The following is a 14,684-nucleotide window of genomic DNA, read 5'->3' on the forward strand; positions in this document are numbered from 1 at the left end:
GCTGGGATTACATGAACACACCGCCACACCCAGCTTTTTACATAGGGCTGGGGATCCTCAGACTTGTACAGCAGCACTTTACCAACTGAGCCATCTCTTTAGGTCCCCAATATCATTTCTGACTGGTTTATAATTTTTATTTATTTTCAGGTCAACAGACAGTATGCATAACATTATTTTTGAAATATGTGCTCAGTTAAACATGTATTACCCACCTTTAAAATTTTTTTGGTGAAGGTTGATTTTACCAAAGTTAGAATTTCAGGTTAATGTACTCATGAATGTCCTCTTCCTCATGCTTCTGTTCTGCATACTCCTCAGTGGCCACCAGAGGGGTGGTCTTCATTGTAAATGCATTCTGGATACCAACAGCTGGGAAGTGTGGCTAAGGGGACCAACCTATAGCCTAATTCTGTATCAACCACTGGGAAGTGTGGCTAAGAGGACCAACCTACAGCCTGATTCTGTATCAACCGCTGGGAAGTGTGGCTAAGAGGACCAACCTACAGCCTGATTCTGTATCAACCGCTGGGAAGTGTGGCTAAGGAGACCTATAACCTAATTCTTCTGGGTCTCTCTTGGGAGAGCTGGGATCTAGTTAGCACAGCCTTCTACCCCAGGATCTGGGACACATTCAAACCTTCAAGCTGTCAAAGGAACAGCTTGAAGCTAGGGCTGGAGGTAGATACTACAAGGGGAGGTTGGGGGTTTTGGGACCCCAAGATAGCAACAGCAGGTAAGCAGTAGATGTGTGGTAGTCAAAGTCTTCAAAATGGACACCTCAGTTCTCACAGAACTCGGTCGAAACGGGGAGAGTTATCCTCAGATTGGTCTTTCAAATCTATCTCAGTTCCACTTTGGACTCCTTTTTGGTCCCCTTCTCCAAACTAAAGCAATGTTAAATTAGTCCAGAAAATGGATGCCTTATAGCATCCATTCCACAAAGCAATATTCTCCCTCCTTCAGCCAAAGCTTTGGTGGAGGAAGGGCTGGACGTGATGGGTTGGAGAGAAATAGCACACCTTCCTTGGAGAAGGAAGAGTCCCACAGACAAGGGCCCAGAGGATCGACCTCAGCCAGGTTGGTCTCCACCCTCTCCTGGCTCCCCTCCAGTGATCACTCCGTGGTTTTGTGGGGGAGGATGAAAGAAACATAAAATACTTCTCCTGGCCATGTTATATTGTTATTGACAGTAATCATTGTTGTATTACTGGAAGTGTGAGGGTCAGAGCCTGAACCCTGGAAACCCTAGTGCGCCAGGCTTGGCTACAGATCCTCAATGAGCCAATTAAACAGACGAGTAATAGCGAAAAGCAAAAAAGGGAGATTGATTTAGTTTGGCCACATTGAAAAGAACAGAGTTCCAAAGATATCCCTTTCCTTCAGTCCATCTTTTGGATCTCTACATGAGAGTTAGGCTTAAATACAAGGCAAGAGGTACACAAAAGTAGTTAAAAAAAAAAAAAAGAAGAGGTAAAGTATGCTTCTTCCTATCACTGTCAGAGCTATGTAAAATCTTTTTTCAGGAGACAAGTTCGCTGTTTGACACCAAATTTCAGCCTTTTTTTTTTTTTTTTTTTTTTTTTTGCAAAATGAGATTTCTGGGAAAATTCCAATTCCTTGGAGAACATTGTTTTCAATGGTGTGATAATCAAAGGAAAGGACATGAGTGTCTCTTTAGTATATATTCATTCTTGAACTGGGGTTTTGGCTCAGTGGTACAGTGTTTGCCCTGCAAGCAAGAAGCCTGGAGTTTAGATCCCCAGAATCCGTATAAATGCTAGTTGTGGCAGCCCTCCATAATCCTGGCCTCAGAGAGCCAGTAGCAAGCTAGCTAACAAGACTAGTTGTATTAATATGCTCTGGGTTTCACTGAAGACCCTGCCTCAAAGAATAAAGCAAAAAACTAGTAAGGAAGACTCCCAGTGTTGATCTCAGCCCTCCACATGCATATTCATGCACTCACACCCATGCACACACCTACATGAGTAAAAGAGGAAAAAGGAGTATCTTCATTCTTACTAGGAGAGATGGTTGTGCAGTAGATCTCTGAACTTATTCCTAGATGAAATTTTGAATTCTTGTTCCACCATCTCCTCTATCCCTATCCTACCCAATAACCACCATTCTTTATCTAGGTTCAAGATTGTTAACCAGATAGTCCCAGCAGGTGTTTGTAGCCCTTAAGGAAGTGCTGTCTGATTGAGAGTCACTTGTTCTGACCACAGAGGACCGACCCAGAAAGTTAACCTGTTGTAGGGCTTCATGTTGAAACAGTAACCACTGAAGAAAAGGCATGGGTCAAGTTAGTGTCATAAATCTTTCAGGTGTCTTTACAAAGCACGACTTATTAGAACATACTGGTAAGGTTCTAGACTAAAGGACCATTAGAACACTGACGTGGTGGCGCATGCTTGTAACCCAGCACCTGGGTGGTGGAGACAGAAAGATCAGAAGTTCATGGTCACTCAAACTGTTTTCTCTTGAGACAGTGTTTGAATCTGTCTCGATTATAACAAAGCATGAAAAAGACCATTGGGTAGAACTAGCTTGAGTTAACCCTTGGTGACGGCCAGTGAGAAAGTAATTCTGTCCCATCAAATTGACCTGTGTTCTGACCTTTAGAATTTAAGGAAGCACAAAGATAGGAGAATTAGCACAGGTTCCAGGCTAGCTGGGGCTAGAGCAAGACTTTGTCTCAAAAAAAACAATACAATACAAAAATGGTCTTGTTCCTGTTTAAAACATCATTGTTTTCCTTCCTTCGCACCTTCATGTCCGCATTCCTTTCTTTCCCTCTGCTTTGTCAAGCCCGTTACATCACTACTCGAGCAAGCTGATCGCCATAAATTCAGTTTACTTAGTTACCACTTCTCTCTGTGACTCTGCAAGTTGTTACTTCCCGGGTAATCCACCCCTTGTTGTTGGGTTGCAGTGTTCACTAGCACTTTATGTGTCCTCAGCAGAACTGGCTTCTTAGGTACGAGGTCTGTTGTCAGTTTGCAAGGTAAATGAAGAAAATACACATAAGACAAATGGTATTTAAGGTTCCCAGTATCTTCTCATGTTGGTACAAAGTTAGTACACATTTATGGCTCTTATGCAAAGCTTTTTTTATCAGAGACCTTAAGTGTCTCCTTTTGTAGACAGTTGTAGCCCTGTTTGTCATTCGTTTCTTTACAGACTGCATAAAAAAAAACAGATTTTGAAAATAATTCAGAAGCCGGGCGGTGGTGGCGCACGCCTTTAATCCCAGCACTCGGGAGGCAGAAGCAGGCGGATCTCTGTGAGTTCGAGACCAGCCTGGTCTACAAGAGCTAGCTCCAGGACAGGCTCTAAAGCTGCAGAGAAACCCTGTCTCGAAAAACCAAAAAAAAAAAAAGAAAGAAAGAAAGAAAGAAAGAAAGAAAGAAAGAAAGAAAGAAAGAAAGAAAAAGAAAATAATTCAGTGCATACTTCTTCAGTTTTGAGCACTTCTAAGTAAGTAAAGGAAATTTGTACTTCCCTAGACAAAAAGGGAGAACTGGGCCTGTGCTTGCTTGGAAGGCAGAAGCAGGTGGGTCTCTGAGTTAGAGGCCAGTATGGTCTAGAGAGGGAGTTCCAGGACAGCCAGGGCTACACAGAGAAACCCTGTCTTGGAAGGAAAAAAAAAAAAACAGAAGGAGGAGGAGAAGAAGAAAAGAAAGTGAGAACTAAAAGGGTTCAGTTTTGGGTTCAAGAATACTGAGACAAATTGTCCTCTTTTATAAGACTATTCTAGAAGAGCAGCAGCTGGTGGAGGTCCACATGGTAGAGCGAGAGTCCCTTCTTAATGTACTTTAGAGGAAGGGGGTGGGGAAGAAGGTTGAAAGTTTTCCAGTTGCTGGGGCAACAGTGAGTAGTCAGTTAAAAGAGTGTCGGGTGGCCATAAACTTATTTCCTAGCTGGCCATTACTAGGAGAGACAAGAATGTAGAGAAACCAAACCAACTGCAGTTACAGGACTGTCACAGTCCAGCCAAAGTGGGGAAACTTTATCAATAACGTAATCCTGGTCAGCAAGAGTCGCCTGAAAAGCCAGAGGAAAACAAGGTATGTACCTTCTAGTGCCCTCAAAGAAAAATATCATGAAAATCAAATTATGCCCTTGAATTTGATTCAGTAGAAAGACATGCTAGGCACAGTGGTTCTCAGCTGTGGTTCTCGCGTTCAGGAGGCTTAGACACAAGCCAATTACAATGAATTCAAGACCACCCTGGTTTACTCACCTAGTTCCAGGCCAGCCTGTACTACAGAATGATTCTGTCTTTTAAAAAGAAAATTTATAAAAGAAACAAGATGTTTATCTTCATCTACTTTTCTCTTGCTAGAAGCACAATATCACTACTTAGGCAAATCATAAAGAAAAGTTTATTTTACAGTTCTGGTCCAAGGTCAAGGGCCTGCATCTGGTGGTGGCTTTCTTGCTGGCAATATCCCCAGGCAGTGCAGTATATGGCAAGAGAGAGCAATCACAGGAGATTGATCACAAGAGATCACCTTCCAAAACTGGCTTTGATAGCAAAGCCACTCTGGGAATAATGTATTAATCCGTTAACCTATTAGTGTGTGAGTAAGCTAATTCAGGCGAGGGGAGCACTTACCTCTGGAAATTCCCATCTAGCTTTACCTTTTCTCTTTTAATAGGGATTAAATTGCAACCTAAGCTTCAGGTGCAGCAAACTGTATTCACACTGCATGTGGTAGTGTTCCTTCTGCTATCTTGACTTGAAAAATCTCTTTTGACCAAATAGAAACAAAACTCAATGGACATATTTAAAGTAATGGTTCTGCCATCTTAAAACACACATACACACACCATTACAGAACAATGAACAATAGTGAGGTCAGGTGGATCAGACCCAGAGTCTGGATCTGTCTCTCATCAGATAATTCTTTTGTTTGTTTTGCTTTTTGTTTTTTTAAAACAGGGTTTCTCTGTGTAGTCCTGGCTGTCCTGGAACTCACTTTGTAGACCAGGCTGACCTTGAACTCAGAGATCCACCTGCTACCACCTCCTAAATGCTGGCATATGTCATGACTCACTTTGGTGTTTTCTTGGGGTCTGAGAGATTAGCTTGAATAAAACTGGACAGAAGGTACATGGAAGGAGCAGGCACATGCACCTCAGCACCATATGCTATTAGTGGTGGCTAAGTTTGCCTCTTTGAACTTAGTTTTCCTTTTCTTTTGTTTGTTTGGTTTTTGTTTTTGCTGCTGCTGCTGCTGTTTTTAAGACAAGATCTCATAGCCCTGACTGATCTGGAGCTTACTGTAAAGACCAGGCTAACCTAAACCTATAACACTCCACGTACCTCTCTCTGCCTCACAGTAAAGGTGTGTGCCACCATACCCAACCTTGATCTTAGTTCCCTAACACCCTGTTCCTTCACTTTTCAATGGGGTTAATTGCGTAAGACTGCGCGGCCAGACGCCAGGTGTCCCTGTTGTCATTGCCACTGTTTTCAGGTGATGCTTTACTAAGAACTTCCCCAACGGGAATGTTTCTCTTACTCTCTAAGCATGGGAAATTATGATCCTGTATTTCTAGTCCTATGTGGACTTTATTTTGAACTTCCTGTTAGTCTCTGTCAGTGCTGTGATTCAGAGAACATAAAAATGGAGTCATCAAAATTATTTGCAGCAAATTCTAAAAGGTTTTCCTGTGAAACTTTTCACTTGCTATTATTAGGTTTTGTTTATTTTCTGTTTCCAGTTTTGTCCTCAAATCTTTCCTATCTGTGTGTGGTTGTATCACTATGCTTGCTTGCAAAGACATCGTCTAGGCAGTCCTTGAACTCATTTTGTACATGAGGAAGGCCTTGAACTCAAGATCCTCTTGCCTCCCTCCAAGTGCTAAGATTTAAGGTGTATAATACCTTACCCAGACATCACATTTTTATTTTTTCCTTTTTCAGGTGTGTGTGTGTGTGTGTGTGTCTTTAGGTTGATATTGGCCCTGTTTTGTGATTTGTCTTCCACTTATTTTTCTAAGACAGGATTTCTTAGTCAAACCCAGAGCTGACCTACACAGTGAGTCTCTCTAGCCAGCTTACGGGATCCTCTTCAGAGGCTGGAAGTACAGATGGGTTGCCTAGGCACCCAGCATTCATGTGGATTCTGTGCATCCAAATTCTAGTCCTCTTCCCTGCAGGACAAGCACTTTAACTGCTGAGCCATCTCCCTAGGCATACGCATGTTACTTTTTATGAACTATTTCAAGCATTCCAAAAAGTAAAGAGGTTGATATAATATTGCCTGTGGTGTTTTAAAAAGAGAACTGTCCCCCACAGGCTCCAGCTCTTAAATACTTGGTCCCCAGTTAGTGGTCTAGGCAAGGTTTAGAGCAGTGGTACTCAACCTTCCTAATGCTGTGACCCCTTAACACAGTTCCTCATGTTGTGTGACCCCCAACCATAAAATTATTTTCTTTGCTACTTCATAATGGTAATTTTGCTACTGTTAATGAATCATATCTAGTATGCAGGATATTTGATTTGTGACCTCTGTAATAGGGTCATTTGACCTACAGGCTGAGAACCACTGGTTTAGAAGGTACAGCTTTGCCGAGGAAGTATGTCAGTAGGGATAAACTTCAAGAGTTTAAATTCAGCCTCATCCTGCATCAGTCTGCTCTCTCTGTTTTATGCGTGTGGTTGAGTTATGAACTCTCAGCTTCTTGTTCTCTCTCCCATAAGTTGCTTTTGGTCATCACAACAACAGAAAAGAAACTAATACAAGACCCTATCTCAAAAATATGAGACAAGGGCTAGGGAGGTGGCTTTGTTGATAAAGTACTGAGGATCTAAGTTTGGAATCCACAGCCTGTGTGAAAAAACCAAGTATGAGGCTAAGGGGATGGTCCAGAGGATAAAATACTTGGCACGCAAGTGTGAGGACCAGAATTTGCATACCTAGAACCCACATAAAGCTAGATACTGTAGCACATCCCAATGCTCCTAGGAGAGATAGGCAGCAGAGACAGGAAACTCCCCAGAAGTTCATGGGCCAGTGAGCCCAGTGTAAGCCTTAGTGAACAAGAGACTCTGTCTCAAACTAGGTGGAAAGAAAAGATGGACCCCTGAGATTGTTCTTTGAGTTTGACATGCCCATATCCACACCCAAACATAACACAATATTTATACATACATACATACATACACACATTCACACATACAAAAATATTAAAATAGAAAATAAGTTTGAAAAGTGCTGTGGTACATATTGTAGTCCAAGCTGTGGTGAGGCTGGGGCAAGTGGAACCCAGGGCCTCCTGGGAAGCTAGCCTGTCCTAATTAGCAAGTTTTGAGAAAAGAAACATTTTCTTAAAAACCAAGGTAGACTGGGGCTGTAGTTCTTTGGTAGAACACTTGCCTAGCATCTGTGAGGCCCTAAGTTCAATCCCCAGTACAGTACTACCAAAAGAGTGGATGGAGATGGACATCTCCTGAGGGATGACACCAAAGTTGTCTTCAAGCCTCCGTACACACATGCATGTGTGCTCCACATGTGGAGACATGTATGCATGTGTGTACACACACACTTACAAACTTAAGATCTGTGCTCTGAGCAGGTAGAGAGCTGGCTCTACAGTTAAGAGCATACCATTCTTACAGTACCCATATTGGGCAGCTCACAACCACCTGTGATTTCTGATCTGGGGGATCTGGCACTTTCTTCTGTCCTCCATTAGCACCTGCATTCATGTATACATTTTCATATCAACACATGTACATGACATAGTTAAATACCTTTGCTTTTAGTTGTATGTCAGTGTTTGGTTGTTTAAAGGTCACACCCTGACCTCCAACCTCCCTTTGAAGTGTTAAAGCAGTTCAACTGGTAGATTCTACTAAAACACTAAAAGTGGATTTTTCCCCTAGAGTACAAATTCTTTTTCTATTTTTCCACCATAAATGCTAGCTTCCCACCAGGGGTCGAACCACACTGGAATGAATTTGTTTCAGCCAGCTGCTCTGTGGGTCACTGAGCTTGGATTCTAATCCCTGTTCCCAGCACTTGGTCGCATTTTTATTTTTCAGGAAATACTGTTTCAAAACTTGGCTCAATCCTTGTCTTCTTGGATTCTTTTTCCATTTATTCTCTCCAATTGCTGGATAACTCGCATCCTACCCTCTTCTGAAAGAAGTGGACTCAGGAGTAACCATGCTGGAGCGACACTCAGCACAGAACCTGGGAGTCACTTCCCCACTCAGGCTCGTCAGTCGCTGGCCACAGACACAACATTCCATTCTTCCCTCTTGGATGGCTTTGCCTTGGTTGCTGTGCCACCCAAGTGAGACAAACGGACACAGGAGCTGGTGGGGGCAGAGCCTGAGAAACAGCAGGGACAGAAAAGAGAAAGAAGAATGGCTCTTGGTGGGTGACAGACTTTGTTCTGGTTCCCAGCCTCACTGTTTGTGATCTGCTTTTCTTCTTTGTGTGATGTCTGAACTTGTTTTTTCAGCTCAAACTCTGAACTCTTGTCCAAAGCCCTAAGAGCAGCAGCACACGAGAGGCTGCGAAAGGCGAGACTAGTGATCTAGCAGAGAATAGCACAGCCCTGAAGATAAATGTGCGTCTGCCTCGGAACTGAGCATAGGAATGTGCACATGCTGTATGTGTCTTGACACATTTATGAAAATACACAGTATAGTAGACTCACTTTTCTTCTCAGCTATGTTCTCACACAATCTGGCCTTTTCTTCTTCCAGAGTATCTTGCTAGTTGGATGCTGAAATATCTGGCAACGAAAACTAATGTATAAAAAAAGAACTGTTGTACAAGCATAAGGGTCTGCATTTGATCCCACCCCATCAGAACCCATATTGAAAAGTCAGGCAGAGTGGCCCACACCTGTATCCCAGTGCTGGGGAGGCTGCCTGGCTCTGCTGTGAAGAGGAGAAGGAATGTGGCATAGAGCTGAGTAGACAACACAGGAGGGGCTCAAAGCTGACAGAGCACTGGCTTCGGACACTAGAACCCCAAACGCTTTCCTTGTATCTGATGATACTCCCTAGCACTAAGTTGAGGAAACAAAGAGGAAATGGGGATTTGACTATAGAGGATTATAGTCAAAAATAGCTCTTTTGCATTCTTGAAATTACACAAACATTAAATGTTATTTTCCATTCATTCCCAGTATAGAAATAGTATGTGGTATTTAGTGTCTACATGTAAGAATATACAAGGCACAAAACTATAGGCTTGTGCTAAATGTAGAATAACATTATTTGTGCCATTTGGGCAAGAATTACAAATTAGGGGACCTATGTTAAATAAGAGAATGTAGATATAGATGTAGAAATCCTTCTAGACAGTGTGAGCCCAACTACTTGAGAGGACTGCTTGAGTCTAGGCATTGGTTCCAGCCTGGGAAAAATAAGGAAACCTGAACTGTTAAACAGACCTTTCCCCAACTTTGTTGTAGAGAAGAGGATTCTGTCATCTCTGTCTGACACTGCCTGACTAGGGAGCTCTTGGTCTCCCGACTCGCCTTACTGTCCAAAGCTCCCTGGGACAGTAAGGTAAATGTTGAAATGGTATATGGACACATTCTAAATACAGACTTCCTGCATTTTATCTTGCAGCAAAAAAGCAAAACAAAACAAAAGATCACTGGACCTTTTTTCTCCTACAAATTTGTGTGTGTGTGTGTGTGTGTGTGTGTGTGCGCGTGCGCGCAGGCTCTCATGAATATGATACACATTGATTATGATGGCATCCCCCGCTACATGACACTGCCACTATCTTCTCTTCTCTTCTCCCCCCACCACCACCCAAACCCCTTCTTCCTCACAAGTGCCTTACTTAATGTAGTTTGTATTTAGTTAATATTATCATGGTTCACAGTGGACTCAAGTTCTAAAATATGGATACATTTTGTAACTGGCAAAGCTCTGTACTTGTAGTGACAGAAATACCTTTTAGCTCCGCTGATTACCTTATTTTCCTTTGTGTTGACAGGAACCCCGCGAGAGCACCTTTGGGGGCAGTTATTTATTTACCATGTTAGAATACCAATTAGTTTTTAGATTGACCATGGTTAAACAGAAGCCTGTTGTCTCCAATGTCCCCTCCCACAGACAAGGCCATCCCAACTACGGAAGGAAGAAAATGTATCCAGCTGAAACTGTGGAAGCCACACCAACAAAACCCTTCAGGCACTGTGGTCCTAATGCCTTAGAGCCTTTGGAAATGAAAGTGTCCAGTGCAGTCATGGTATTTAAAATAAGTTACCATTAGCGCTCTTTCAGAGTTTTAGATTTTTTTTTTAACCAAAGCTTTGATGACATTGACATCACTTGGCACTGTCTAGAAATAGAAGTCACTTAAAGTTCTTCAAGATAGTGTCTCCTGTGAGGCATGCCTGAGAACATGGAGGTAGCAGTGTCAGTGTATACTAGAGATTCTCAAGGGGAACATGAGTGAGACCACACCCTTCTCTGTGGAACTCAACTTCCCAGGACAAAACCAAAAGAGAGATCCTTTCAATATACATGCAAACATTGCTGCCATCTCCCACTAATCATACCGCTACCACCCGTGACTCAAAGCCTCCCCCATTCCAAGTCAGGGAAAGTACTGACACAGCCTCGCTTCCTGGTTCAAAAGTTCCAGCTATTTTGAATGACCCAGACCTCCACACTAGCCACCTACCAGGCATCCCTGCTCTTGTTGGGACCACTACCATAGAAGTGCTAAGAGCCTTCGGATTCTAAGTCAGAAAGATGGAACCAGGCCGTGACTCACTGTCATTCCCAACATGGAGAGTTAGGTCAGGATATAAATGGTCAGTGAATTCACAGCATTGCAGTCCAACAGCAATCTATTAGCTTCCTCTGCTGAAAAGTACTGTAGAGGGGCTGTGGTAGTTCGAATGTAATTGACCCCAATAAGCTCATAAGGAATGGCACTATTAGAAGGTGTGGGTTTCTTGGAGTAGGTATGGCCTTGTAGGAAGTATGTCACTGTGGGCGTGGCCTTTGAGGTCTCATATATGCCCAAGCCACGCTCTGTACCTCAGTCTACTTCCTGTTGCCTTCTGATTAAGATGTAGCCAGCACACTGCCATTCTCCCTGCTGTGATGATAATGGGCCGAACCTCTGAAACCATAAGCAAGTCACCCAAATCAAATATTTTCCTTATAAGAGTTGCTGTGGTCATGGTTTCTCTTCACAACAATAGAAACCCAAACTAAGACAGGAGCTCACATAGAATTTTTTCTTATTCTCATTCTGAAGGCAGGAAACCTAAGATCAGGGTGTTAGTTCTGGGATCCTTGGCTCTCTGGTGGCAGACTTCTCATTATGTCCTCACACAATCTAGCCTGTGTATCTGTATATATAAAATTGTACCTGTGTATCCCTGATGCCTGCAGATATCCAAACTTCTACTGCTTACAGCACTAGTCACACAGATACCGGCCTACACTAAAGGCATGATTTAGCATAATTACCCTTTAAATGTCCCATCTCCAAAGATAGCCAGACCCCCAAGGTTCTGGGGATTAAGGCTTTAACTTGTAAATTTTAGAGGACTCAGCTCAGTCCATCAAGCATGAGGACTACTTCAGAACTAATTGTTATTGGGCCACCATTTCAGACTTTTGATTTAGTTGTTTCTATACCAGCTATAGAAAATGCATTCAAATAAGCCTTGGGCTTGTGCCTGCCCAAAGGTAAGGGTGCTTCAGAACTTGCATCCACTAGTTACAGAGCAGTCCTGCAGAGGACAGGGGGATGCTGGTTACTTCCACCCAGAGAGCCTTGTGAGGAGCACTTTCTGTAACAGTCACAAAGCCACACCATCACTAACGAATGAAATCAGGAGCATTTTAGTGGATACAGTGATGTACTCATCTACACAGCTCAAAAACTGTCCTACTGCTCTGCCCTCCCTCGGACACACAGGAAGATGCTGAGCCTAGCATATGCTAACTGGCTAGAAGGGAGCCTTTAAGTTCAGCCCTAAAACTCAGGCAATGGTGAATAAGATTTTTCATGGGGTCCTTTTTAGTGAGAAATAATGGTTTTAATGTTATCATTCTGAGTCTTATCTTTTGTAATCAAAATGTGAGCCAGATACCAGGAGGCTCTTATTTCTACCTTGGCAGAAAAAAAAAATGTGATGTGATAGTGGCTTTAAGCTAGTATGATGGGCTGGGCATGGTGCCCACTCCAGTGATCCTAGCTAAACCAGGTCAGTCTTATCATGGGCCACACATGATATTAACATGCCATCGTTCTCCAGACTCTCTGACTTGTGCTATTGGTATATCTAGAGTCTGTAGGAAATCACTCTGCATTCGCAAGGCTGAAGCAGAACCAAGTCCAGTAAGAATTCACTCCTAAAGGAAAGTGTTCCACAACTGAAGCTCAGAATGCAGCAAGCAGGAGGATCTTGGAAAGATAAGGTGATGAGATCCAGAGCAGGTGTAGTGGAGTTCTCTGGAACTGAAACTTTGAGCTAGAAATAGCTTGTGGCTTCCCACCGGGTATGGTTGTTTAACTCTTATTTGATAAGACAAACCACATATGGGCTCTGCTAAGTCAGACGTCATGAAGTCTAGAAAGAATTTGAAGAGCGCCTGTCTCAAGACAGTTGAACCCAAAGCAGTGAAATGTCTCATCCAAGATGGGGAAGCCAAGTGGCATATGAGGCTTTTGTTTCCCGTATTGGCCCACTGCTGCTCCTTACAGCCTGAGAGTAAACTCTGTGTGTCAACTTCAGCAGGACTGACACTTCCAGATGCAGAACATCTTGTCAGTATGCTGCCAGACGACTCAGTGCCAGCTCGGGCTGAGTATGTCTCAGGGTAGTGCAATTAAGTGTACCACCCAAGCCTCTGAATCCTTCTGGAGAAAAGGGGAGTTTATTTAATCCCTTGCAGGGCTGTAACTTTGCCGCCACTTCACTGGTTCCCTGGAGGATTGTAGACCTCTTAGTGTTCTACCCATAAATCCTGTTCAGTGTCCTGCAGCCATCAGCAGTGGTCCCACAGACACTGGGGATAATTGTACAGGGCCACATGTAGCCTTATCTGGGCTCTGGTTCATTAGGGTTGGCCATCTCAGGTTATATGCAGAAGAATGCTTCCAGGGTTTCTCAGTCTCCCTCTTGACTGTGTTTAACTGAATTCCTCCTTCACTTCTCTTGAAGGCTGAGGCTACATTCTGTTTCTGGCTCCCTAGAAGGAGAAGGTGGGAGGAAAGATCTGTCTCTTCTCCTCCAAGTGCTTGCCTTGTCTTCTCCATTTAGGCCAAAGCTATGTAGGGCTGAAGGTATGATTGCCATGGCTTTGCCATACTTCTTGGAGCTGTATTCCTAGCATTGAGAGCCTTAAATATTCATTGAGCCAGATTAGACTGGAAATATCCCTAGAGTCTCCCCATCCTACCCTTCTTGACCTATGTGAGTACTGCCTGCAAAAGTCTGAGATGTAAGAGGGTGTGGGAATAGTTTTCTTTCAGTCCTAACCTTCCTTAAGGAGCTTTCGAATCATATCCTATACTTCCCTTCGGCATGCTAAAATTAGTAACATGCTACCCTGCCCCCGTCCACCTCCATGCCAGGCAAATCAGAAACAACATTCCTTATCACGCTGTGTGACACTCGCATCTTACCGCTGTACATGGTCATCCATGAAATGTTTACCATGTTTACCCAAGGACCACTTGGATAAGCCCACCTGACCTCAAGTGTGTACCCAACTAAAGGATCATTCTGTCTCTTCCTTCAGGGGTGACCGACCAATCAGATAATACATCAGTTTTGCATTAAAATTAAAGAGAATTCAACAGGGTGACCACGGGAGCCTTTTTAGCCTTTGCCCATCACTGACACTCATGTGGGATACCGCATGTTGGGAAGAGAGGTCCTGGGAGTAGGCATGTTGTGCACATGCCACAGTGGCTGCAAGGCTCCCTTCTCTCTTCCACTTGGCCAGAGAGTGGAGTGGGCCTCATGTTGCTTCTGCACTTAAATCTCAGCTGCAACAAGGCCTTATGGTAAGAATAATGCTGACAGCTTCAGCATTAGATTTCCTAATCCATTGTTTGGTTCGTATGGGGGAGGGGTTGGTTTTTTTTTTTTTTTCATCCTTTCATTTTTGACACTCTTCATTTCTGAGAGCCAAACCAAACACATGGGCCTGGCCAGCCACCCTGCCTGAGTCTGTGCTTCCCAGAATATCGCTGTTTTTCTGATAGATCCCTTCAGCAAGAGGGCGGTTTGCTTTCATTTTGATAATGGTGGGCAAGTCTCGGTTCATTTCAGTTAGCAGATGAACAAAGATAATGTGAGGTGCTGCCAAGTCAACGTAGAAACAAGACTTAGAATTCTTGATGATTAGAAATGCTTGTTTAGACCATGCCACTGCAAGCCCGTATAGAGCAGATCCCAGGCTTGGTAACATGCCCTTGTGACCACCTGCTACCCTTGCCTCAGGTCTATGCTTCTGTTCAGTAAGCCACCCAGCTAACTGGTATTATTTGAAGGTGACAGTATGCCACGGTTTCTGAGGCTATTTCTCCATAGGAAGAGATTACCATTCTCTTGGCCCTTCAAATACAGTGGATATAGAGCACCAACCAAAGCAATGTAAATGCTGTGTTGAGTTTCTCCTATTCCTACTTTTTAAAAACTTTTTATTCTTTCTGGATTTC

The 14,684-nt window shown here is 43.3% G+C and overlaps 1 protein-coding gene across 5 annotated transcripts in view; it reads left to right on the forward strand.

Annotated features, from left to right (window-relative positions):
- Erc1 (ELKS/RAB6-interacting/CAST family member 1) overlaps positions 1-14,684 on the forward strand; it is a 327,887-nt gene that overhangs the window by 297,758 nt on the left and 15,445 nt on the right. The window lies entirely within an intron of this gene.

This window comes from Arvicola amphibius, chromosome 2 (genome assembly GCF_903992535.2).
Source record: "Arvicola amphibius chromosome 2, mArvAmp1.2, whole genome shotgun sequence".
In the NCBI taxonomy this organism is placed as follows: Eukaryota; Metazoa; Chordata; class Mammalia; order Rodentia; family Cricetidae; genus Arvicola; species Arvicola amphibius.